Below are 26,692 nucleotides of genomic sequence, written 5' to 3'. Positions count from 1 at the left end.
TTCCTCTCAGCCTCTACATTTCAATTTTTGTACTGTCATTGACAATGTGCACAAACATGTAATATAAAAAACTGAAAGAAAAAGAGAACCTTATCTAAGCTTGGACTGAGAAACAAGCCCAAACCTGAGCATTAAACCACAATAGTAAATGAACTGAATATTTAGAAGAATGCATGATGAACATCAACCTCTCAGACATCTAAATATATTTCTCACACTGAAATGTGGTGTTATCCTCAGAACAGATTAACATACTTGTGAATGACATACTTGTGAATCTATTTTTTCTATTATAAACACTGATAAGAGGTTGAACTTCTATTTTACACAGCACTAAGAAAAAAACCATTCAAATTAGAGAACTTGTCACTGAATATTTTATTTAATTTGGCATGTCAGTATTAGCAAACTTGGACACTCAAAACCAATCAATTTGATAGAAGGAAAAGAGTCTGGGTTTTGCATTTGTCAGTTTTATAAATAACTGTGGTGTTCCCAAAGTCTCAGCCTATTGCTAAAATGAATAGAACTAGAGACTCTATGAAAAATTGTCAAAGCAACAGCATCTACATAACGGTGTAAGAGAAACATGATAATGGAAATTTGAGGTTATAATAAATATAGTAATACTCATTAATGAAAACCCAAATAATTGCTTGCATTTAGTCAGCTGTGCTCAATGGGAATGCTGCAGACAATGCTGATGAAGAAAGGAAGGCAAGGCAGGGATTCAGGGGACTCTTCCTCCATGCCTTGTGCACAGTGCACACAGGAGAAAGCTAAGTGGAAGGGAGCTATTTGCCCCTGCCAAGACAGTGACTGAAGTGTCTTCGGTCCTGACACAGGCATGGCATAAGGCAAACGAGAGTGTAAGGAGAGAGAGCAATAACAGACGGAGAGCCTGAGGGGCGGGCTCAGCACGTCTCACACACACACACATCCATCCCAGCTTCTAATTTTGCCTGCCATTTTTTCACATGGGAAAAGCGATAATGAAAGCGAAAAAGAAAAAGATGCGCCATAGTTGTCGTATAAAGTATTCTATCTTAAATCTATACTACGGATTCTTTTCCAGCCAATAACCATCCCCCCACCTTTTTAGCATTATGTCCCCAAATTCTTAATTCTTCCTATGTCGATAAAAGCTATTTTTGGAACTCTGAAATGAAGAGGTCAAGTAATTAAGCTAAAAGGCACTAAAAGGCAGATTTAGTCAGATTTCAAAACAACTCATTTTGAGCTACTTATTTGAAGATATTGAGGGTGGGGGATGGAATATTCATAACATATATTTGGTTCACAAAAGAGTTTCTGCATACTTCATCGCTAGGAAGGCAGTTCACAGACAAGTTAAGGGAAGATGTAGGAAGTAAGGATTAAAATCTTGGACTCCAAAATGTTTACTATTGTTGGAGATGGTGACAGATAGGGGGTTCATAAAGCCAGTTAGCGATTCTTAAGAGTGTGGCCCCCGACCAATAACAACAGCATCACTTGGAAATTGTAAGAAACACAAATTTACCCACAAAATTCTGGGGGTGGGGCCGAGCAGTCTGGGGTTTAACAACACCTCCAGGTGATTCTGATGCTCACTCGAGTTAAGAACCACTCTATCAATCTATCTATTTTTGTGTATGTTTGAGAATTTCATATTAAAGAATATTTTCAAAACATCCTAACTCCACTAAATACAGGCTGTGTGGTTTTGGGGCAGTTATCAAACCTCTATATCCACATCTGAAAATGGGAAAAGTAACAAGTTCTCTTACCATCACCTCAGGGTCATTGAAGGGTTTCAATATACAGTGCCTGTACAGGGCAAGAACTCAACAAATGGTGTTCATGGGGATCACAGACAGTTGTATCATTCAGACACAGAGAATTTTAGCCTCTACAACATACACATGCCTTTGCTGGATCATATACACATTACCTCATTAAACCTTCCCGAATTCTGTTTGGTGTATCTTCACCATTTCACAGATGAGGAAACTAAAGCTCAGAGGGGTTACACGAATTAATGAAGGTCACACAGATGGTGACCCTTGGGTCTCCTGGCTCCAAGCCCAGGATATTTCCCATAATCCACTGGCAATAAGTATGATGAAATTTCAGCGTTTTAGGACAGGAAAGGCTTCCCCAATCCCTCCGTGTTTCCCTTTGTATGAAAACTAAATAACATCGGTCCACACTGAGGCTCTAGCTGCCACACATCAAGGACAGAAGTCTGAGGCCCTGCTTTCTGCCCCGCTCTGATATGTGGATACGTAAGCCACATGGAACTACCCAGGCTCCGTGATCTCACCAAGGGAGAGAGAAAAGGCAGCATCCTCTCCTGAAAGTTACTCATTTTCTGTCTCAAAATTTAAAATCATATCCCCAACTACTAAATCTTCCTGAAAAGCCAGGTTTGAAGGCTGCAACATACATTAATCCCATTAGGTAGTACTTACTTTACTTTACCAATAAACAGTCCAAGGACAGGATCTTTGCAAGGAAAACTCAACCTTACACATATACAATTTTCTGGGATGCTGGTAATAAGGTCACACAATGATTTTTCCAAGTGTACCACACCCATCGAAGGTGATGTTATGGTTTCAGGTGACAGGAAGATGTGGTACTGATAACAGAAGAAGTGCTGACTAACAGGAAGAAAGGGAAGGCTTTTGGCTTTGGTCACAAGTTGACACTTACATACTCATAAAAATGTAAGCCAATATTTTAATTTAGATAAAAAATCATAGAAGCACAGGAGAGTTTGGAGGAATAATACCCATATAGTCAAGCAAATTCTTTTAGGTTCATCCCTTTTTACTTTTTTGGCAATTCAACATTGTGAATATTGGTTTCTAAAGCTCTGAAGGTGGAAGAGGGAAGAATAAGGAGAATTATCCTCAGATCCAGTGTCTCCTGGAGGCCCTTTCTGCAACCCATTCTTTGCCAATATGTTCTGCAAAAAGTAACCAGGACCATACAGAAAAGCAAAAAAAAAGTGTGTGTGGAGGGGAGGGTTACTTTGACATTATATCAGGGATGGAATACAAAGAAAACAAAACTATGGTTCCTGCTAGGCATACACCTCCCTATTACTGAGGGAGACGGGAATAGAAACCTTAGCTACAACATGGCAGAGATGCAAAATTACTTAACACACTCAAATAACAATGCCATGATGGGCCACGGGAGCACACAGTCTATGGGAAAATATGGCGAGAGGGTTTGAAAAGGCTCCTTAGAGAATCTGGCATGTGTGCTAGGACTTGAAAGATAAAAGGGAATGCTCAGGCAGTGAAGCATATGCCAGGCAAAGGAAGAGAGGCGCTCAGGTGGGAAAGCACACCCACCCAGTGGGAGAATATAGGGATCAGGACAGGATGAATCTTGGAAGCTGCAGGAGATGAGGTCATCGAGAAGTTCAGGGCCAGCCTCTGAAGGTCATGTAGGCCATGCTTTGCCTTCTCTGCAAAGAGAAGGAATTTAAGCAGGAAATTAGCATGTTTTGAAAAAAGCAGTCAGGTAGCACGATGGAGAACAGAAAGACCGAACGTGGTAAGTTGACCGGAGCAGTCCAGATAACCTTTGGAGATGAGGAGTCCAGAGGGCAGATGCCACTACTATCTCCATCTGATAGAAACGCAATCTTGGCTTAGAAATGTCAAGTGGTGTTTAAAAGACACAGGACCCAGGTCCCCTGACAGTGAGTGCAGGGCTCTGCACCACTCACTTCTGCTTCCCCCGCAGTAGTGACAACTCTCAATAGCAAGGATCTCAAAACGGAACTACAGGTCATCTCCTCCCCAAGAACGTGGCAAAGCCCTCAGAGACCCGCTGGTAAGTGGCACATACACTTGTCTGGAAATAAAGCACGAAAACATTCTAAAGCCTCAAAATGTCTAAGAGAAACTTAGGACTAGTTCTATAACATTACAGAGATATTTAAAACTCCTGAAAACTTCAGGATAAACTATAATTTCCAAGCCTCTTTGGTTCTAAAATTTAGTCACCTGTGTCATCTATAGGCTCAAGCCAGGGCATCATGCTTCTCCTGCATAATATTCCCTGCTAACTCCAATCCTGCTGCCACTTTCATTTATTTCCAGGTTGATCAACGCATTTCACTCACGTTACTTATGTACATCGGGTGAAAAGCCAACATCCCCTTCTTTGCAGCTGCTACAATTTTTGAATAAACTAAGCTTAGAACCAAAAATCAAAACTCCAGGGTCTTGACCTGACTCCATCATAGGTTATTCTGGGATCAAAGCTAGTCATTCTGAAATAGGAAGCTTTAGCCCCAGAAGGGACCTTAGAGATTATTTACCACATATTTCTCATTTTACAGATGAGAGAACTACTGAAGCTGGGGCTGGGCCAGGTCGGGGAGGAAAAGGCGGGGTGACCTGCAGACTGTGAGGCAGATCCTTAACCAAAATTAGTTTCTGTCTCTGAAGTGCTTTCTATTAGACCAGGCACTGCAGCTGCTACCTGTGACAGAGTTATGCTGCCCTGTATTCAGCTGCTATTTCTCAGAGTAGAGCACAATGGGCAAATGGCAGTTTACTCTAAACAACACGGGGACCACAGTACCCATTTCACTGATTACAGAATAAACATTTCATTCTGTCAGAGACAGAATACAAAAACAAAACCATGGCTCCTGCTAGGCATACACTCCCCTCTATTAGCGAGGGAGACTGGAATAGAAACCTTAGCTACAATATGGCAGAGACACATAATTACTTAACACATACGGATAACAATGTCATGCTGTAAGTTAATAAAAAAAGAAATATAAGGAGGAAAATAAGATGTCTCCAGATTCTCAGATATTCCTCCGACCTATGCTCCTATATAAATTTACGGGAAGATAATACCTGATATCCATAATAAAAGCAACTCCCAATACCAATTAATGCTATTTTGTTCATATTTCCAACTTCCTTTGGCACAACCATCCTTCTTTTCTTTGTGCTATTCAACCACCACTGTTCTGTCACTTATAAATTGGTCTTTTTCTAACAATTAAAAGACAAATTTAAGGGCAGGGAGTTTTAATCTTTTCCATCTTTATAATCTCAATGCCTAGCATAAGCAAATATGTTCATTTTCATACTGAATCGTACGTAAGCATCCAGGCATGGATTTTAGAAAACCTGACTGAAAGCCAAAACTCCTGGCTCTGCCACTAAATGGGACTTTGAGCAAGTTACTTAACTGCTCTGTGCTCACTGCCCTCACCTGTTAAAAAGGAAATAACAGCGACCACCTCCGAGAATTATAATTGAAATAATATATTTAACAGGCTTAAAACAGTGTCTGGCACGAAGCAAGGCACTATATATATTTTTCCTATTTTATTATCACACACACACACACACACACACACACACACACACACACACACACACACAAAACAACTATCATTAGCTTGTTATAAAAAACACTGACCCGTCTTTCTGGTCCACGTGGATGACAGACACGAGACAAAAAACTCACTGGATGGTGCTGGGTGGATTTTCATGGTCTACACAAGCAAGAAGCCCAGAGGTAAGAATGGTTCAGTGCTATAATGAGGTAGTGACACAAGTTGTGGAAGCTCCTTCTCTGGGACAGTTTTCCATGCCGGCAAGGTCATTAAATTCACCCTCACCCTGACCCTATCTAAGCATGCATCTCCCCGGCCCCAAAGATTCCTTCCACCGACCACTCCACGAAGTATGTGTGCAACTGTGGAGGCCTCATTCATTCAAACCGTTCACATGAACAGTCAGGCCCCTGTGCCTTCTGCAAAACAGCACTAAGCCTGCTCCAAGTGCTGAAAAATGGAGAATGTGTCTGCCGGTGCCGATGATGATTTACGTGTTGTCTGCCCAAGTGGGAATGGATGGGTGATTAACACTCACCTGCATCTAATAAATATCATGTGAAAAGCACTTCTGGGGAACAAAGCCACACATTACCCACACGTTGCTGCTCGGGGAGAAGGAGGGTGCTAGTTTCACTCGCCTGTGTCTCCCGACGCATTATACAGTAAGTCTGGCAAATCTCGGGGCTTATAAATGTGGGTTTAATGAACAAACAAATAAACGAATGAAGGAGAAAACCAAAGAGCATAGTGAAGGCTCATGGTTCTGAATAAGTAAAATTTCCTGTTTTTGTCACCTGGGAATATGTCACTATCAAGCTTGTAGGAACTTCTTTCCTTCACTACTCAATATATTAAAAACAAAGAAACTATTGAATATCACCAATGTAATTAATGTCATTCATTATTTCTAAAGACATCTGTAGGGTTCAGGAAAACCCATAGGGCAGAAGGGCTTAATAAATATAATTTAATTAGCTCACCCACTGTCATCTGATGTCTTACGGAATACTGACAACATTGCCCATAAGCTTATACTTCAGAGTTGGTGTCTTAATTCAGTTCTGCTATTTCTAGAGTAAAGAGAACTTCAGGGAAAAAAAAGGTGAAGCACTGACTTGTCCAACCAGAAGCCCAATCTCTTTCCTTCTACAGTGGCACATATGCTGCCTTCTCATACAGTCACTTAGCTAATCATTTGTTTATTCGAATACCAAAATAAGAACTCAGATTCAGTTTTTAACATACAAAAATTCAGCTCATCTCTATCTTCACATCTTTTAACCTTCAAAGTTTCCATCTTAAGACCTGTGCTGCAGTCCTTATCTGCCTCTTAAAAGTAACTCAATGAAAAGACAACACAAACGACATATACCCTAACCATTTCTGACTCTTTGAGGGCACACCCTTTTCCTCTAAATTGTTGAGCAGTAACATTTTCCAAGAATTACTTTAGAATTGGGGGCGAGGGGGGCAGAGCAAAAATAGGTGTGTTCAGATGTAAGCGGGGTAACTACCTTGTAGACATCGAGAATATCCTGACTGTTCCCCTGTTAGTCATTCACAGCCCACAGTCATTTTTCAATGGAATTGGCAGTAAGCCTGGATGGGAACAAGGAAGTTTGACCATGCACTTCCTCCCCCGCTCACTGTCACAATGAGAGGACAAGGCTTATGTTGGTGCCTGTGAGTTGAAACTGCAGCCTCTGAAACTTTATAATGTCCAAACACATACTTCTCTTAGAAACGCTGACTTTACCAGCACAGAACAAGTAGCCACTGCGAAGGGAAACCTTAACCTTTGCCAGGACAGAGGAAAGAAACATCACTGCCAACGAAAGCCCAGAGGAGACTTCTGGTAGAAGTTTTACAGAACAAGTACTTTTGACTTGCATAAGTGCTTTAAGATATATTTATTAGTACAGTCACTGTTAGTCATTCATTGCTCACAGCCATTTTTTTTAATAACTGTACATTTCAATAATTGCAAAGAATTGGAAACAAATTGAATCAGCAAATTATGATACAGCTATAAACTGGAGTAATATATAGCCATTAAAAAAATGCCATAAATCTATATATGGTGACAAAGATGTTCTTGATATGTTCTGGGAGGAAATGCAGAAATCTATAGTACTAGCACATTTTACACATACACAGAGAGTTATATTTTTATATGCACAGGAGAAAATCTGGAAGTATATACACCAGATAATTAGTAGTGGGCACTTTTGGAGTAAATGTAATGGCATTTTATTTTTCCCTCTTTCTACACTGTTCATATTTCTTATTATATGCATTAATTACTTTCATGCTTTCTAAACTATGTAATCCATCCCCTTAACCAAGTTAGTTATGATTGTGTACATAAGTAAAACCAGCAAAACTTGATTTCGAAATGCTACCTCTTGAATAAAATAAGTTACTTACATTTAAACCTTACAGACTTGTGGATTCTGAGTACATGTGCTACTGACATAATAATAATGAACAGCACTACAAGAAATAGATCTCTTGGCTGTGCTGGTGTACTTTTTAAAATCATCTTGAGAAAAAGTTGTACTCCAAGCAGTGTGTTGAATTCTTACTGTTGGCAGCAACCTTCACAGGTAAGGAGATCTGCCTGGGCAGAGGCCCTACTTCAATATCTTTGCTTCTCTTATCTGATATTAGCTCTGCTTAACAACCACCGCCCCCCCCACCTCTGTGGAAGAAGAGAAACATTATCAGATAAGAAAAAGTTTCTGGTTGTATCACTGTTGCCTTCGCCTCTCCCTCACACCTCTCTCTGCAGGTGCACAGAGCCAGAGCTCTCCATGCTGCTAGAAGCTTCTGAGCCCTGATGAGTATTCCCACTAGGTGCAGCTGCAGCCAGCACAGCCTTATCCATTATGGGAGGCAGTGGGGGCGGGGGGAGGGATGGACTCCCCATGAAACTGCCTGGAGTGAGAGAGATTTGACCTAAACTAGTAACTGGGACATGAGTGGCCAATTTTTTTTTTTTTTTGAGCACTAGAAAGTAGGTTTCTGTAAAGTCACTGTGGAATTAAAAAAAAAAAATCACACATTGTCTTTCTATAGTGTATTTAATCCTCTGGACAAATATTTCTACACATCTGAAGAATCACTGACAAAAGATTTCTAAGAAGATTCACAAGGGAATCCAAACCACGCAACTTCCTCCAAGAAATCATAAGCTACATCAGCTGAGAGCTTTAACCATTTAAATCTATATAGCATATAAGTGGCTCAAGCTACTCAATACATAAATGAACTATTGTGCTAGCAGAAATGAATCCAAGATAATGAATAACATCTCTAAACAATATACTGGGGTGGGGACCTAAGTCTCTCAGATGAAAATCTACAGTGAAAAAGCCTATCATACTTTACTTTCTCAGCAACATAATTGTGAAGTTAGTACAATATAAGGCAGTCTCACATGTCACAGAGGAAAACAATTTAACTCAAATCAAATCCATTAAGTCTAAGTTCATATTCTTAAAGGCATTAATTGAAAATTAAGTTAATTAACCAAATACTTTACGATAACAGCAATTGGACCTCTGTCTTTCTTTTAAAAAATCACTATATAAAATCACAAAATACTAGTTTAACAATCCCTTTAACAGATCACTTGAAAGGCTCAATTGTCCCCTCTGCAGTGCATGTTGGTGGGTTTTTGCAGTTTGCTTAAAAAAATTATGTGCCTTTATTGTACTAAAGAAATTCCGAGAGAAAAGCACAACCTACGCATTGATGATAACACAACCACTTTTCACATTCCTCCCTTACCAAGTCTACTGAAGCACTTGAATTTATCCAAACTGCTATGAGTTTAGCTAATGTTAAGAATAGGAACTTTTCTACCAATTGGTTCGAAGTTTAGCTTATTTCCTACTTGTTCAAGGCAATCCCATTAAAGTGGGTGAGAATACATATTACTTCAACAGTTATGTTCCTTAAAAGCCCAATGTCATCTTCCTCATTTTCATATTAACAAATACATAATGTAAAAACGTTTTAATTTTGCAAAGGACATCCTTTTCGACCCTAGAGAAGGCAATTAAAATGTGCCTCCCGGGGTGTACATTTGGCAACGCTGCAGCTAGGTGGGACATAATTTTGAACAATACATAGTTGTTCTACACAAAGAAACCTCCTGGAAGCCACGTTCATCCACAAAATGTTAACGTATCTTTCCTCACAAAGAATCAAAGTGGAACCAAAGGCAGAAGACAATCTACAGGAAAAGAGGGAGAGGAAAGTTCACAAGAGACAAGGAGAGCAAGTTTTAAAATCAAACAAAGGGCAAGAGGGCACGAAGTGCCCACACAGTGAAAGCACTGCATGGGGAAGGCGGCAGAAATGCTGTGGATGATGAGCCCCTCTTACCTGCACCGGCACTGGGCTCTCTGCCTCCACTTCTCCCTGAGCTGCATCCTTGCGTTGCATGGGGGACTCGATCACCAGCTCCTTTCTGACAAATCTACTACTAGTCCTGCATTTATCAGCCTGCATTCTCAGCTGAGAACACAAGTCAGAAAGTCTGCAACTGGGACAGCTGCAAGACCCTGGCTGTGCAAGGCACACGCATGCCAGTGGCCCGAGGGAGGAAAGGAAGCTGGCTTCCCAGGCACAAGAGGTCAGCCCTGCTGGCTGGGTCTGCAGAGCCCACGGGGGTGGGAGGGCATGCCAGTGAGGGCCAGCCTCCAGGGGTGTTACTACTGCTCGGAAAATGGGAGGTTCCCGCTCCCCGGCCAAAGGAAAACAAACCCAGAACTGTACAATACACAGTGTGCTGCCTCTCCAATAAAGACCGGCCTCATTGTGTCTGCTCCACACGGCGTGGGCCAAATCAACCCAAATCAAAATAGTGCAGTGTTTTAAAAAAAACAGTCACAGTTAGACTCCTTTATAATTACTTCAGATCTGAAGCTCATGGAGCTGGAGAGACAGCGAGGTCATTTGGGTGTTCTAAAATTCTTACTGTCCGGATGCCTTCCTTCGTGTTATGGCTAAACACCAAATGCTTGGCTGACGATCAAAGCCAAGAAGAGCAACCAGCAAGGGGTTCCACGGCCTGCACCTCATGATTGCAGGTGTAAAGAAAGAGTTTCTCTCTGCATGCAAAACTTAATTTATCTATTATTTTGTGCCAGAAAGACAAGGTCATCAAACGTTTTCATAGGAAACCACATATTATGGTAAATGCTCTTATTAAACAAAATATTACTTTTAAGTCCATCAATAGGTGTGTGGATACCAGTAAGTAATGAGCCTCGAACTGGGTATTGAGAGGATTACAATAAAAATATAAGGCAGGTGTCTCTCCCTTCAAGCAGTGTCAGAGCCAGTTAGTTAGTAGAGAGGCAAGATGCTCAGACATCACAGATGACACATTAGCATAATAAATAGATATTTACACAAGCACAGAAAAATAGATGCATCACCTTCCCCACAGTTCAATGGTGATTGTACCCGACATGTGCTTTTTCAGTATAACAGTGGAGTAATTTTTCAATTATTTTAAAATAACCTCTTTGGGAAATGATTAAGAAGTATTAAGGGATTTATTAAAAATTACATGGAAAATGGGCATTAAAATGGGGTTAGATATTAATCTGCACTTCCTGGGCTTCTGCAGCACTTTTCCCAGTTACTCTGCTTATTTTCCTAAAATCAGGGAGGATTTAGTAATAGTTGACAACAGAAGGGGTAAGTAAAAAAAGTGGAACTAGGTGTCATTTAGCAACAGCAGGTGCTGTAAGGTACACTACTCAGGGAAATATATAAACTGTTACAGCAGATATAGGACAAGTCTCCAACTTTGCAGTTAAAGTAACTGGGAGGCTTGGAGTGAGGGCAGGTGACAATAGGAGAGCCAAGATGGCACCCTATGGCCTCCTGTTCTCCTTCCTCTGTGACGAGGGCCTCTGTCACTCAAACACCAGGAATACTTTCTGAGTGTGGATGTTAATTGTGTAATGAGTCACAAGGGTTCAAAGGGTCCATAAAAAAAATTAGCAGTTTCTATACTTTTTAAAAAACTACCCAATTTCTTAACCAGGGGTGATCTTTCTTAAATTCAGGACTTTGGCTGTGTGATCTAAAATGACAGTTCCACCAACTGTGTCGCTATAACACATTACGAAGTATTTCGGTAATTCAAAATCAACTGTTCGTCCCTCTTTGCAGCTTAACTATGACAACTGCCTTCCAACAGTCGTTTTGAACCCCCTGTGTTCACGCCACGAGACAGGCATCTTCTTGAAGTTTTTCTACATTTTTCAAAATTTTTATCAGTGAATGTATGTTTCAATCAAGGAAAAAAGCTTTAAATTGGCTTGGAGTGTCCAGGTGGCTAGAACTGAAATGCAAACATGTCCAGTTCCATAATTTCTATCATCAAAAGAAGAAAACATACCAAGCTGAAAGGCAAGTAAACTTTTAAAAAATTTTCTCACAGAGATTAACATAAAGGGGGACTGATTAATGTAATAGAGAAGGTTCTCAACATATTTATAGGAAATGCAGCAGCCAGGTTCACACAGCTTTCTCACCACCAGCTCAGAGCATTATACTTAAATCCCAGATATAGGAAAGCAATTCTGAGAGCAAGAGAGACATCTAGTCTCTCAACTTTGAGTGGGTCCAACTTATGGACGAAAGAAATTCTCATAACCTAGAGGAATGAAGATACTATTGTGAGCCTTCCCTCTACACAACTTCTCAGGTATTGTAAGGTGTCCTTGCTCTGTTCTGCTCTTGGACAGACCAACGCTTAGAAATCTGACTGTTAGGGAGAATCACATGGTACCGCATTAAACTCCAGAACCTAAGCCTCGGAGTAGGATGTGGTTTCTCTAGGGGGTTCATGAGATGGCTGTCTGAGAACATAAGAATGACATCTGGTCAGAGCAGCCACAAGAGGAAATGTCACCTTAGAAGGACAGGAAATAGGCAGCCAACGTTTCCTTTGCAACACTTCAAAGAACAAGATATAAGCTGGACCTCTGGATTCAAACCCACAGCCATTTACTGACCTCCTACTATCCAGCAACCTCGAGTTCTTTCACACATTAACTTCTCTAACTCTTACAATAACATATCTATGAACATGTATTAAGGGTAGAGAGTTTCATTGTTAAAACAGAATGGAGTAAACTCTGTGTGGAAGTAGGAACGCTTCAGAAGGAGGATGAAATGAATGCTTCTTCGTGTGGGTTTTAGTTTGCAGATTTTAATATTCATACAAATTATTATACAGGTTGGGTACACAAAACCATGAAAACTTTATAGGAAATTTAAAATTTTTTCCAAGGGCAATTTTTTTTTTTGCTATGAGGAAGGCTGAATTTAGACTCTAAAGCCCTCATCTTCCTCCTCCCACAAGATGAAGTTCCAACACATTCTGAAAAGCAAGAAGCTATAGGACCCTATTACCCAGAGGACTCCTATTCATGCTTCAATACCCACTTTAAATAGCACCTTCCTTATCAAACGTCCTTGATCCTCCCAGTCAAAATTTCTTAGTCCCTCTCCTGTTAATCCTCTGAGCATGACTTTTATTTACCTCTATTTAGGAGCTTTCACAGCCTACTAAAAGGTAGCGTTACACTCTTCAGCGACACTGTAAATTCATGAGGGCCAGAAACTAAATTTGAACCACCTCTGAGTCTCTAGCATCTTTGGTACTGAAAGCACTCAAAATATATTTGCTGAATTGAATGCTTATATCAGTTTTGTGTCCCTGGTTATCTTTAGCCCTAAAGTGAAATTTAGTAGTTGTAAAAATATGCAAATATTTTCATTTGTTAATGGCCCAAATTAAGGCAGAGCATTTAACTATTCATAAACTGAAATCCAACAGACCATTTACTAATAATTAAAATGTTCCTTTTTCCCAGCTAAGAAAATGTTATTCTGCATAACTTGCTAGACATTTTTTAAGACAAAGATATACTTGGAAAACAGTTGAGCTGAACCTTTAGGAAGTGCAAATAAACTTGTTTTTAGCAATGAATTATATAAAATTTGAAAATTCATTTGCTATAGCTAGTAACTATATAATGAATAACCATACGAAGAATACATATCAATTATCTCAACTTAATGGAAATTTTTACTCTTATTAGGGGCTCTTAGCGTATCAGAAGGATATTTCATATTAACATTAAAAGCATATATATAATATATATCAGTACTTTAAATTATATATATGCCTTTCAAGTACATGTAAAGTATATTTAAATAAATAAAGTATACATACACATATATTTTGAAGTAGAGACTTAGATATATATCTAAATGTTAAATACACACACACCCACACCCATACACACACAGTTACATCTCTCCTCCCAAGTAATCATTCTTTTTCTCATGTTCTGTGAAAATTTGAAACAGTAAGTAAAAATTAAGAAAAACTACAAGAAGAAACAAATAACTAAATATTTTCCACAGTGTACTGGTCAGCTTGCTGGCCAAAGAAAAGATGTCAGGAAAATGATCTGCTCTGCTGAGGAAAACAAAAACATGGTACATAGAAGGCACAAGCAGCAGCCAAACAGCACAGGATTAGAGGCAACACGTGCAGGGAGCAAAATGATAAGCAGTTACGGCAGGGACCGGATGGACTGATGAAAAGAGAAGAGATGTGGGGGCCGGTGGAGGTTGGAGAGGAAAGAGGGTCTCTACATCAGACCCTTGGGACCTGTTAGAAGAGTTAATATAAAAAAATACATTTTGATATAAAGTCTGATGCTCACTTCATTTTTGTCAGAGATTTAATAAAATAACCACAGAAAAAGAATATGCAGTATCATTTAGTTTAATGTTTCTTAGCCTGGAATCCAAGGCTGACCTGGGGAGAAAGTGGTCCATGAACCCTCTAATATTACATTCAAAATTGTGTGTGCCTGTGATTTCTCTGAGGTGAGGACCCTGGAGTTCACCTAGTTCTTAGAGAGGGAACCAAGGAAGACCTTCCACTTACAGAGCAAAAAAAACTAAGGTCCAGAGAGATAAGCTGGAGAGCCACCCAAAGTTTTGGATACAAAGCTCTTCCCTTTATCTTTAGGTAAAGATAACAGCAATTTAAACACCAAGCCCCAGTTAAATAAACAGACATTAGATGGCAATCAGTCATGTCAACACCTGCAGTCTACTGGCTTATTGATGGATAGCCAGGTCAGCAAATGAGTCATTACATGAAGCCCAATGCCCAGCTGACAACCCAAGGCCAATCAAGTACCACTCCAAAACAGGACAAATAATATTACCAATAAAAATTGTTTTTTGAAAACTCTTAATGATATGAAAAAAATGCCCACAATTATACACACAAACAAGTCTAGGGGGAAAAAAAATGTGACTTCTGATTACCTCTGATAGATGAGATTATTAGTGATTTTTTTCTCTAAATTCTTGTTTCCCAAGTTTTCTTCAAAAGCATTTATTACTTCTGTAGTCATAAATAAATGAAAACACTAAATTGCTAGATAATGGCATAGAAAAAGTTCTTGCTGAGGTTTTAGCCCCCATTCAACAGCTGCATGATATTATGAAATTCACTTCCCCTCTGTGGGTCCCACAGACTTCACCTGAAGAATGAAGGACTTAGACCAAAAGATGTCTACATGTCTTAATATTAACTATTAAAACTTCCCTTATTGATGACATCTGGGGAAAAAATAAGCCACCTCAATGGAATGATAACATTTCAAAATCGTATCGCCCTACTACACACAAGAGAAAAATACAAAGACTAAAAAGTGTATATACTTCTAAATGTGTCAGATTCTCATTTCCAACAGAGCAGGAGAAGAACCGAGAGTCTGGCAGAAGAACTAAAAGATGTTCTATTGGTGAAGAAGGAAGAGTGTCGGAATAGGTCCTAAAGAAGGCTCTGTTTTCATATGAGGAAACTAAGACAGGAGCATCCTTCTATTTCTACAGACCGCTCTCAGGTACTGGCTGTGTGGGTTTAGGACAGCGACTTCACCACTGGGGCGCCCAGTTCCCTCATCTGGAAAATGGATCAGAATGTCCACCATCATAATCCTAGCTAGATTCTGTTCATTCCCAAGACCAAAGTGGATAATGAATGTGTCCTACTGTGTGGAGAACACTGCTTGCAGCCAAAAATGTTCAAGAAGCTTCTTAGTAAAGACAGGCCACTGCCACTGGAGACACCCTCTTTCTCTGCTTCCATTTTTCCATAGCCTCTATCACCATCTGGCAGTCTCTATTCTGTTTTTCTTACTTGTTTTAATGTCTTTCTAACCACAATTAAAAAAAAAAAAAAAGAAGCTCTGTGAAGGCAGATTTTTGTGTATTTTGTTCACTGCTCTATTCCCAAGTCCTAAAACAGGGTAGGTAATCAAAAAACATTTGTGAATGAATTTATCACAGGGTCAGAATCTCCTCGGTCTAGCTATAGAGCTCTTACACCCTAGACACCAATAGTTTTTCTGTAAACTGTCAATTTATTTTAATCACAATAATGATAATTTAGCCAGCACTGTCAATGATTTGTTTTAGAGATGGAAATTTACAAAGCCAAGGAAAACATAATGTGCCTGGGACTTTTCTCAGGAAATGAAACTCCCAGACTGAGTTACCAAACCCCAGCCAGCTTGCCGCACAGCCTCAACCTGACTAGAGCTATTCCAGCATGTTTTATCTCTTTGTCAGCTTTATGAACTTGGGGGAAAGATGGTGGCTATGTACGGTGTATACTGTAAGCAATCCATAAATGTTTGCTTATAGAATAAATAATAAAACTGTCTCACCTTGGTTTGACTAATCACAAACCCAAGCCTCACAGGACTTCACATGGAGTAGAACTTTCTAACTTTCCTCACTGTGTGGCAAATGTTAAGGTTAATGGCCACAGAATGCACGCTTGGTGAGAAAAACAATCAAAACCTTTTGTAAAAAGCACTAAAGTTTTTCTTTCTAAATAAAATGACACATTCAATTATTAATGGAAGACAAATATCCTTTCTTTCACTTCTCCCCATATCCACCTCCCAAAGCAACCTAATGAAAACTGCAACTAACCACTCTCCAAGTTTATGGATTTTATAAAATCTTTATTTGTGTATGTTAAATTTACTTAAAGCAAGTTCCATCAGTATTTATAAAGTACAATGCCAGTGGATCATCTAGATTTACAGATAATAAAGATGGGACAAGTCGTCAGAGGTTGCACGGCTCTGACTATTCCCTGGTGTCCGAGTTCATGGCCATCACCTGCCTAACAGGGGAGGAGAGGAGATGGGCCTCCAGGCAAATGCTGGACACCTACTTCTACAAAAGGAAAACTACCCTAGGCTACAAGGGGAAAGTCCACTATGAGGAAATTTAGCAAGTGACTCTCACCCAGCACCTCTGGCTTCATTCAGCTTGCATTTAAAAGACAATCATATACAACAATAGCTGGGAAGTTCCCTCTTTTAAAAAGCAGTAGATTATGTCCATTCCATAAGATGAACTCATCAGCAGCAGAGATGATACATCCCTTCTCATCCTGCTGCCTTCCACTCCTTCTCAGCTCATTGTGACTGATTTCCTATATGAAATTAAGGAACAGAAAACAAAGCTAGAGAGTTTGGGGGGACTCAACCCTTATTCCTGGGCAACACATCCTGACAGATCACACTTTCCCCGAGTGCCTGTAAAAATATGTAACTAAACTAAATGATCTTCTCCATAGACACACAACAATAAAAGTGACCAGAGCTGGAGATAAAAACACTGTAAGCGGGGAGGGCAAATGTCAAGGAAGGCCATCAAAGCCTTCCCTTCTCTTCCCCGCTTAGAGATCAATGATGGTTGTGGTGATAGTGATGGTGATGGTGATGAAGATGCAGCCACCTCTAGTCCTTTATTAAAGGTGTTACTTCTGTTATGTTTCTGAAAGATTACACATGTGACACAACGGGCTTCAGCATTCCCCTCTCAAGCAAGGGAAAGAACTCTTCCAGGAAAAGTGAGGTTAAAAGAGAGGGTAATGTTTAATCAAGCTCCGAACACTGGAACACCAGTGGCTATGAACATTCCACTGGCCTGTCCACAGAGAGGAGCCCGGTCTTAAGGTTCTCTGTCAATTCAAAAATAGCAGGTAAAATAATTACAAAACAAACAAGGCTTCTAATGTGACATAGAGCATTTAAGAACTCTCCGGGCACACACTTCTATTTATGCTTTGCCAAGATCTAAATCTAGACATCAATACTTATTTATTGCTTTTTATGTAACTGTCACACAGGAATTTCAACATAGAAGGGGAGAAGAAAGTGAAGAGAATGAATAACTTGAGGCAGGGCAGAAGTGGGGAAGGAAAACATTCCCCAAGTCCCTACTATGTGCTAGGCACTTCACAAGCATGTGCATTTAATTTAGTTCAATTTAACCCATATAACACTATAATTAGGTGTTTTTATTTATAGAAACCGGTGCTCTTATAAATTAAATAGCTTACCCTAAGTTCACATAGTTATACTTTGGAGCTATGTTCCAAAATTAATCTTAAACCTGGTAATTAAATAGATCAGAGTATTTTAAGTTTTATTTCAAATATCGTTTTATCTTCCTTTTGAACATACATCTCTTTAGGGCATTCGCAAAGAATATTAGAGAATTTCCTAAGGCCTGAAAATATTAGAATGGAAGATAACAGGAAATTAAAATTAAAAGTTAACATTAATAGTGGTATGTCTGAAATATAGAACAAAGGCTTTTATATTCCCTGCTTTCTACGTATCTATATCTTTAAACACTCCTTAATAAACATGAATTACTTTAAAGTAAATACTTTTTCAAAACCTTTAAAGCTATTTATTACTATTCGGAAAAATTTTTTAAATAAGGTCCACAAAATAGCTCATACATACACAGTGCTTCCTCCAGGGCTGGGACTAGGGGGAAGTGAGTGAGGCATTCAATTCAGGAACAAAATTTAAGGGAGTCCTAAAAACTCAGAAATTAAGATAAATAAAATTTAATGAAATACTCAAATAAAAAATCAAAATTAATACCAAAAAAAGCCATAATAAACAAATCAAAACTTGAAATAAATATAGGATCAGTATTACTAATTTTTTTTTTTTTTTTTTTGCCTCAAGCTCCAATATGGCTCTGCTCAGCAAAGGCTTACTCTGTGCCAGGCACTGTGATCAGCAGCATATTTATTCCTCCATCAACCCTGAGATAGGAAACTGAGGCATGAAAGTTAGGGAATTAGCCCAAAGTCACAGAACAAGTCCAAGGTCACACAACTATTATGTGGATAAATGACTTTAAACAGATTAATAAGATCATTTTTACTTGCCTTGACCATAAAAATAAAGATCAACATCTATTTTTTAAAACTGGTCTACAAGTAACCAGATCTTCAGATATTACCCACAACATGAAAGATTTAAAACTTAAGCTCAACCTAAGGTCTTCTTCCTTAGAAGATTAAGTAATACGGGTGCAATTTGGGCAAAGGACCAAAACCTCACATTACTGAAATCTTTTTTACTTTCTTTACTGTTCACACATAGGTGAAACCTCCTAATGATTCAGTCTGGAACAGAGTAAGAGAAAGAGGAAATGCAAAAGCGAAGGAAAAGACTTTCCTCTTATTTTAATTCCCCAAAAGAAGGAAGGAAGAAACAAACAAACAGTAACACTTGGAGATCTGGCTCCCAGAGCAGGGCAGTCTCTCCACGTGCTAAACTGTGATTACTCCCCTCTGACAACCCCTCACCCTGCTGGGTAACGAGGCACACAGACCCTCCGTGGTTTCCCCTGTCCTCCTCACTACCTGTGCCCCAAGCCTTATGCACAAAGAGCACTAAATATATATTGCCTCCTTATGCTTTACCTTCATGCCTGCAGAAATGTTGTCCTTCGACCTGAAATGTCCCCTCCTACCACCTCCTGATCTTAATCTGCCAAATGCCTGCTCACGTCTGTATTACACAGACTCCAGGACCCTCAACCAGAACTTCTGAATTGGAATCCTGAGCTGAGACCTAGGGATCTGTATTTTTAACGGCTTCCCCAGTGATACCAATGCTGCAGGCTTTCATCTCTCTATATATGAGATTCACTGATCTTAATTTAATAATTTAAAAGATATAGGAAGAATAGTCTGATGTTTAAACCCAGATCCAATACAAGGAAACATGGATGGGTTCTCAGATATGTCTCTGCACAGGTATGACAGATGACTATTTGGCTGAAAGTTGAGGGTAGGTTGGGGATGAGGCCAAAAAGTTTATTGTCCTTCACAGCAGGGGTCCCCAACCCCCAGGGCGTGGACCAGGTACCAGACCATGGCCTACTAGGAACTGGGCCGCACAGCAGGAGGTGAGCAGCAAGCAAAACTTCATTCGTATTTGCAGCCACTCCCAAGCACTAGCATCAGCACCTTGGCTCCACCTCAGATCATCAAGTATCAGATTCTAAGATCAGCACTGGTCCCTGGTGCCATAAAGGTTGGGGACCGCTGCTCCACAGGACCTTAGCCGTATGGAAAATGCCATGGCAGGTTTTGACTCATTGATGACTGATCATTTCTATTTAGCTTGACTTTTTAGAAAAACGACTTTGTGGATGGATTCTTCCACCAGAATTATCCTTCACCCACCTTCCTTGCTCTTTTTCCCCAAGCCCTGCCAAAATAAAACGCTGTTCAAGTCAATAGGAAAGGACTTCCAGAGCAATACAAACTTCACACATCTCTTAGGTATTTTTAATGGTGTGACCAAGTAATTAAACACTTGCTTAGCAGTATACTTTCCTAAAGAGAATGTAGAGCAAAACCCACCCTACGATTTTGCTGCCTAAAATCCTTTCACAAACACCTTACTTCTTTGCCATCTGAGCTATAAGCTCTCATTGAAGTTCACATTTGTGACCCATGCCCCTAACTAAAAGCAATGAAACAATCTGTTTAGAGAAAGGCAATGTGCATTTCTAAGGATTTCCTTTCTCTCTGCCTAAGAGGAATAAGATGCCAAAGTTACATCCGCCATATGCATCCTCCACAATGCACTGCAATTAGGCCAGTGATTAAAAAAAAAAACAAAAAACAAAAACAAAACCTATCCAATATTACAGACCTAAAGTACGATTGTTCTTCTTTTAAATAGAATCTTTTTGCATTAGAATGTACTCAGATTATACATTGGGATTGATATAACTTCCAGGAGCTTTCCTAGTCCATATTTAAGACTTGGAAAAAAGCCAGTAAAATCAACAACAAAAAAACTTAAACAAGTTTTGTTTGGCAGCATTTTTTAAATGAGACTATGTTAACACTTTTCCCAACATCATTTTGAAATAGCTGCGGCTATGGCATATACTACAATATGTGTTCATTAATTGAGAGAGAACATAGGACTTCTAGATTTATTGAAAAAGAATTAACCAAAAGTGTTAACAGAACCAGCTCCCCAGAGCTGTTGTGCAACCTTCAAGTTTCTACTTCTGTTGGGGGGCAAACGTCCATCAAATGTGGACATCAAACTATCTGGTGGTCAAGTTCTTTCTTTATTTATTTATTTAATTTTTTTTTTTTAGGTGAGGCAACCCTTGGTTGACCTCACAGAATGCAAAGACCTTGTCAACTTACAATCCCTTTTTTATTTTTTAAATGCCTACAGCACCTAGTCTACCTACGTGGTCTCCCATCCAAGTACTAACCAGGCCCGACCCTGCTTAGCTTCCAAGATCAGACAAGATTGGGCTTCTTCAGGGTGGCATAGCCATAGACCTTGAGTTCTTTTCAACGCAAACTTTCTTCTATTCAGTAATACATATTAGTGCCACAGATAATTGGGTTTGCTTTATCCTTCCATTGTTAACACTAATTTTGTCACACTCTGTGCAACCAGCACTTACCACAAAAGAAAACATCTTAGGAACTTTCACTACGTAGTAAAAAGAGCAAAGAATGCTCTCCCATATTCATGCATTAACTCTCTGCTTTCTCAATCACTCAGCAAGCATTTCTTAACCACAAGGCACTGTGCAAGGACTGAGAAGTAAGGAACACATACATAGAAATGAGATGTAAGAAATGCACAGTCCAGTGAGGGAATAAATGGAGGGATGTAAAGGAGTGATTTCAATATCAGGCATGGCAGTGAACTGCTAGCCTGTGCTGTCCAATATGGTAGCCACTAGTATCATGGGGCTATTGAACACTGACATTTGTCCAGTCTAAGTGAGATATGCTCTAAGTGAAAAACACACACTGGATTTCAAAGGCTTTGAAATGAAATGAAAAAATGAAAGAAAGAATGTAAAATATCTTATTCATATTTTTCTATTGATTACAGTTGAATAATACTTTGGATATGCAGGGTTGAATAGAATATATTATTAAAATTAATTTCATCTGTTTCCTTTTACTTTTTTAAAAGGAACTAGAAAAATATAACATTACTTATGTGGCTGGCACTGTATTTTTATTGGACTGTGCTAGGCTAGATGCTCCCCAATCCTCTTTCTTCTTTCTGGGCAGACAAAAAGACCACATTTCCCATACTCCCTGACAGTTGGATTGAAACTATGCGATCGGGTTCTGGCCAAAAGAATACAAGAAAAATGAGGTAACAAAGTCCAGATGCAGTTATAAAATAAGGTACACAATCATCCGAGCACACTCTCTCTCAACTTGTGGGCCTGCTAAAAGCAGAGATTCCACAGGCCTCCGAGGAGGTCCTGGGCAAGGGAGGAGCTATGGACATAAGGAAACTAGATTCCTGAATCATCTCAGGGAAGACCACCCAGTGTATAGCCAACGGGATCTTGTCACAAGTGGAAAAAAAAAAAAAAAAGACATGTATAGTGTTAAGCTACTGCCATTTGGTTATAGCAATTAAAGTACTTTGACTAATTAATACACTAAGAAAGAGTACTTTGACAAGAGGGATGACTACCTGTAAAAGAACTGTCAGGTAATCTTCAGAGATAGTTGCCATGTGAAAGGTATCTTAGCATGGTAGTTCTCAAACTCTACTGTGTCAGAATCACTCAGAGAGCTTGTTAACACACAGATGGCTGGGCCCTCTTCTAATCCTCTCTATGATGGCATGGCTAGGGAGGAGGTCTGTGTGAGAGTGCTGACACTCTATGGGCACCATGTCTCCCCCAGACCCTCCTCTGAGCTGCCGTCAGTCTCCCTTCCCCCAACCCCTCCAATGCAGTAGGTCTGGAGCACAGCTGAGGATCTACATCTCTAACAAGCTCTCAAGTGCTGTTAGTCCAGAGAGCAACACCTTGAAAAGCAAAGTCTTAAAGGATGAGCAAGACTTTGTCAAGCAGTGAGGAGAACCAAAGGCAAGGGAAAGGAGCTACCATATACGGAAAAGTTTGGAGTGTTGGAAGAACATAATGTGTTCAGGGAACAGCAAGTGAAGAAGCACCACTGGAGCTGGGAAAAGAGTATGGGGAGAAAAAGCGAGAAAGGTAGACTTGTATTCAGCAGTCAGGAGTTTGAATTCTGCCTCTTCAATGAGAACTTTAAAGCAGAGCTTTCCTTTCCATAGCATATACTGCAATAAAAATAATTACTCTAAAGTAAATCTGAATTATCTGCTAATACTTCAATTACCTACAAACATCCTGGGAAAGTGACAGGGGTACAGTATGGTAACTTGATCATTATGGATCAAGTGTGAGACTCCAAAATCATAATTCTTGGATCAACCACCCATTTATTTTAATCTTGTTATGTGACCTGAGGAATAGGTTAACGGCTGTATCACTGCTGTGTCTGTACAGAGTTACCTAAAATACTAAAATATAAAACCCAAATAAACAAAACCAAATATTAATCACTACCATTGTTCTGTAAAAAAAAAGGCTACTAAAACACATACAAACAAACATACCCGAAACTAGGAATGGCAATCTTAGAATTGTTTTTAAAAGCTTTCAAATCTTTAAAAGCTCACTACGTTGTCCTCATTTTTCTCATTTCTGCACAAATCATAAAAAGATTTGTCATGATCTGAGGACCAGCATTTAGGAACCTAGGAGGGAGGCATCAATGCTCACGGGAGTTGATGGGTGATTACCTAGCTCCCTTCTAAGGTGGGTTTGTGTTAGCTCTTAAATAATTAGATTGGTGCTTTGAGATTAAAAAAAAAAAAAAAATGAGTGAACTAGATCTCATGTACTTCAGAAAAGTCCAGAATGAAATCCCTACTGCAGGCGAAGGGCTGCTGGCATGAGTTCCAACAGAAGCTAGGGCACGCACACTATTGCCCAGGATGGGAACTCGGGCATAGATGGGCACCCTCTGCCACCTATCTTGGGCCTGTTTTGTGTGTTCACCCTTCAGATTACAGACTTAACCTGAAGCATCATTCATTTTAATCTAGTAGTTTCACCTGGGGGTGATTTCACCCTCCTCTAGGAGATATTTAGCATATCTGGAGACATTCTGGTTGTCATGACTTGTGGAAAGGGGTTGCTACTGGCACCTAGGGATTCTTTAACCATCTTACAGTGCACAAGACAGCTTCTTACAACAAAGAATTCTCCAGACCAAAATGTTAACAATGCTAAGACTTAGAAACCCTGTGCCAATCATATCAGAAGATGTATTGGCCCTACCCTCAAATGTAAAATCTTCTTCTGCAACAAGGGAATGTATGTCCAGAGAGGTCAGTGTATTCACCCTATAATTATATGTATATGTAATCATAATTATGTTATTTATATATGATCACATATGTAATATTATATAAATATTTTCAATTATATTCCTAATCAAGTCAATTAATTCATTATCTTTGTTCCTTCCTCTCAACTGTGCTCATACAGTGTCTTTTCATTCTGTATATAAAGTGGTAGCTCCTCTTCCCTTTTCTTTCCATATATTCTTTTGTATGATTTCCGAAAAAAATTAGAAACATATCTAGAAACATATCTAGACCTTATATATGGTAACTAATTATTTTGTGTCAAAAATTAGAATAGTGTACTCTGGAAGCCCAACAACAAAAACACTAAGTTTTTCGTTTCTCTTCACTCTAAATTATAAACAAGTAAAAAACTGTAAGAAGGTAGTAAGGTATGGTTACTAACATGTTACAAATAGGAAATTGTGTAAATGACCCAGGTGTTCTAAAGAAATGTACACATAGAGAAAAAGTCACTAGGATCTGAATCATGCTGTTGAAGTCCATCTGCTAGATCATCAATGGCTCTCAACCATTTGGATCTACGTCAGGTTATCAGCCATCAAGGACACTGAGTCCCACCGTGACAGAAACACCTTTTCCCAGGAAGGCCTCTGTAGACATTCTATTCATATGGTTCACTCAGGAAAGCTAATACCAGGATCCTTTAATGTAATAACATTATAGAGGTTCTTCTTTTATTCCAGCAAGTGGGCAGGGAGAAAGGCACAAAGGGAAACATATTAACTGTCCGGAGGTCAGTGGAATCATCCAGTAAGCAAATAAGAACACAATTACGAGTTTATTTGCAATCGTGATAAGTGCACTGAAGGAAAAGCAGAAGATGCTTAACTAATTGAGAGTCAAATGAGCCTTCTCTGAGGAAGACACTCTTAAGCTATGGCTAGAAGGAAGAGTGAAAGTCAAAATGACTGAGTTAGTACAAGGGTGGGGAGGGCAGCATGTACAATGGTTCTGAGACACAACAGTTTGCTCTTTTAGGGAGCTGAAAGGTGGCCCAAGTGGTTCAGTGCAATGGTCCAGAGGAGAGAAGCTCACAATGAACCTGGTGTGGTAAGCAGAGTGCAGATCGTGCTGATAGGTATATTAAGAATTATGTGGTTTAGCCTGAGATAAATGGGAAGCCATTAAAGGGTTTTAAGCAGAAAATGACACATGGCCATTAGTGCATGGGGATGAGAACAGAGCTTCAGGTGCAGATCCAGTGGGAGACCACATACAGGCAGGCGGTGGCTAAAACAATGAAAGTAAATGACATCACCTAAGAAGAGGATGCTGGCCGAGGACAGAGTCCTTAGTAACACAGGTGCCACTAGTAATGGCTACACACCCTCCTCCTTACCCACACTATAGTCATGGTACAAACCAAGTCACACATCTTTTTCCAGATCCTGAGTACCAACAGCATCTCACCATTAGCTGACTGAGGTTATACCTTCTATAGTCACCCTGAGCTAAGAACAAGACTAACATCAGATAGTTACTTAACTTTCCATGTATTTATATTCATACTCCAACTGGACTATTGTTTATAGTTTGCCTGTTGATCTCTCTCTCTCTCCACACACACATACACACACATACACACACACACACACACACACACACACACACTCCAATAATCAATTTCAAAATCAAAGAACTTCTGACCGAGAAGGGATAATCTAATCCAAACTTTTCTTTACAAGCAAGAAAATGGTAGCTCCAGAAAAATAAGCAACCTGGACCAGGCCTCCTGTCCACACTGATCAGGGGCTACTGTTTTACAGAAGGATGACCATGAACACTTAATTTATGTAATTTCCTAAGTAAATCTGTATGTTTTACTATAATAAAAACTTGGAATTAACCTGCTCTGACAACGGGAAAGCAAACAGCACCAGTATTCCACAAAAAATGTTTGAGTGTTTCGAGACCCAGAACAACTCCCGTCTGTGCTAGGCCCACTCTGTGCTCCTTACTCAGCTGGCTTAACAGGAAGAAAAGAGGAAAAGATGCACGCTCCCCTTTCCACAACCTCTGAACGGGGAACGTGGCCTTGCACAGGGCACTCAGTCGAGAACACACCTGCTTACTGCGGTGTGACTGTGCTGCTCAAGGGGCCCCACGTCTCGGTGACAGCACGGAGCAGAGTAAAACGGCTTAGCTGAGGCCCCTCTGCAGATAACTTCACACTTTCCACTCGGTAACCGGGCACAGCTCCCCATCCCTACGCCTATAGAGGAATGATACGAAAACTTGGGATAAAAAAGAACTCACCGATTTGGCTCAAATTTATAAATAAAACCTTTTTTATTTAACTTTCTCAGTCATGCTCAGCCCCTGACCTCAGAGTTGCTTTGCCTAAAAAAACTCTATAAGGAGAACCTCTCTCAAGGGCTTTGATAACTTGTCTCTCGGTTGACCACTAGGTTCCTATCGACCTGAAGGAAAAGCAGATCAGCAGCAACGTGAATTAAGACCTGTCTTCAAAACCACCCATTTGCATAACAGCCTTCACCATTCTGTCCGCACTTGCCCGCCTCACCACATCCACAGGGCCCACTTCTGGGTCATCAGTATTTTCCAGGGATTGCCATGTTCAGCCTTCACTGTTTCTTCCTGGGAC

General features: G+C 39.8%; 1 protein-coding gene and 1 pseudogene across 7 annotated transcripts in view; both read right to left on the bottom strand.

Annotated features, from left to right (window-relative positions):
* DOCK9 (dedicator of cytokinesis 9) overlaps nucleotides 1–26,692 on the bottom strand; it is a 242,404-nt gene that overhangs the window by 138,112 nt on the left and 77,600 nt on the right. The gene's annotated exons all lie outside the window — the stretch shown is intronic.
* LOC112477818 lies at nucleotides 21,025–21,143 on the bottom strand (annotated as a pseudogene).

This window comes from Pteropus alecto, unplaced genomic scaffold, assembly GCF_000325575.1.
Source record: "Pteropus alecto unplaced genomic scaffold, ASM32557v1 scaffold13, whole genome shotgun sequence".
NCBI lineage: Eukaryota > Metazoa > Chordata > Mammalia > Chiroptera > Pteropodidae > Pteropus > Pteropus alecto.
The sequence above is the reverse complement of the archived record's forward strand: the minus strand, read 5'-3'. Positions and strand labels throughout refer to the sequence as shown.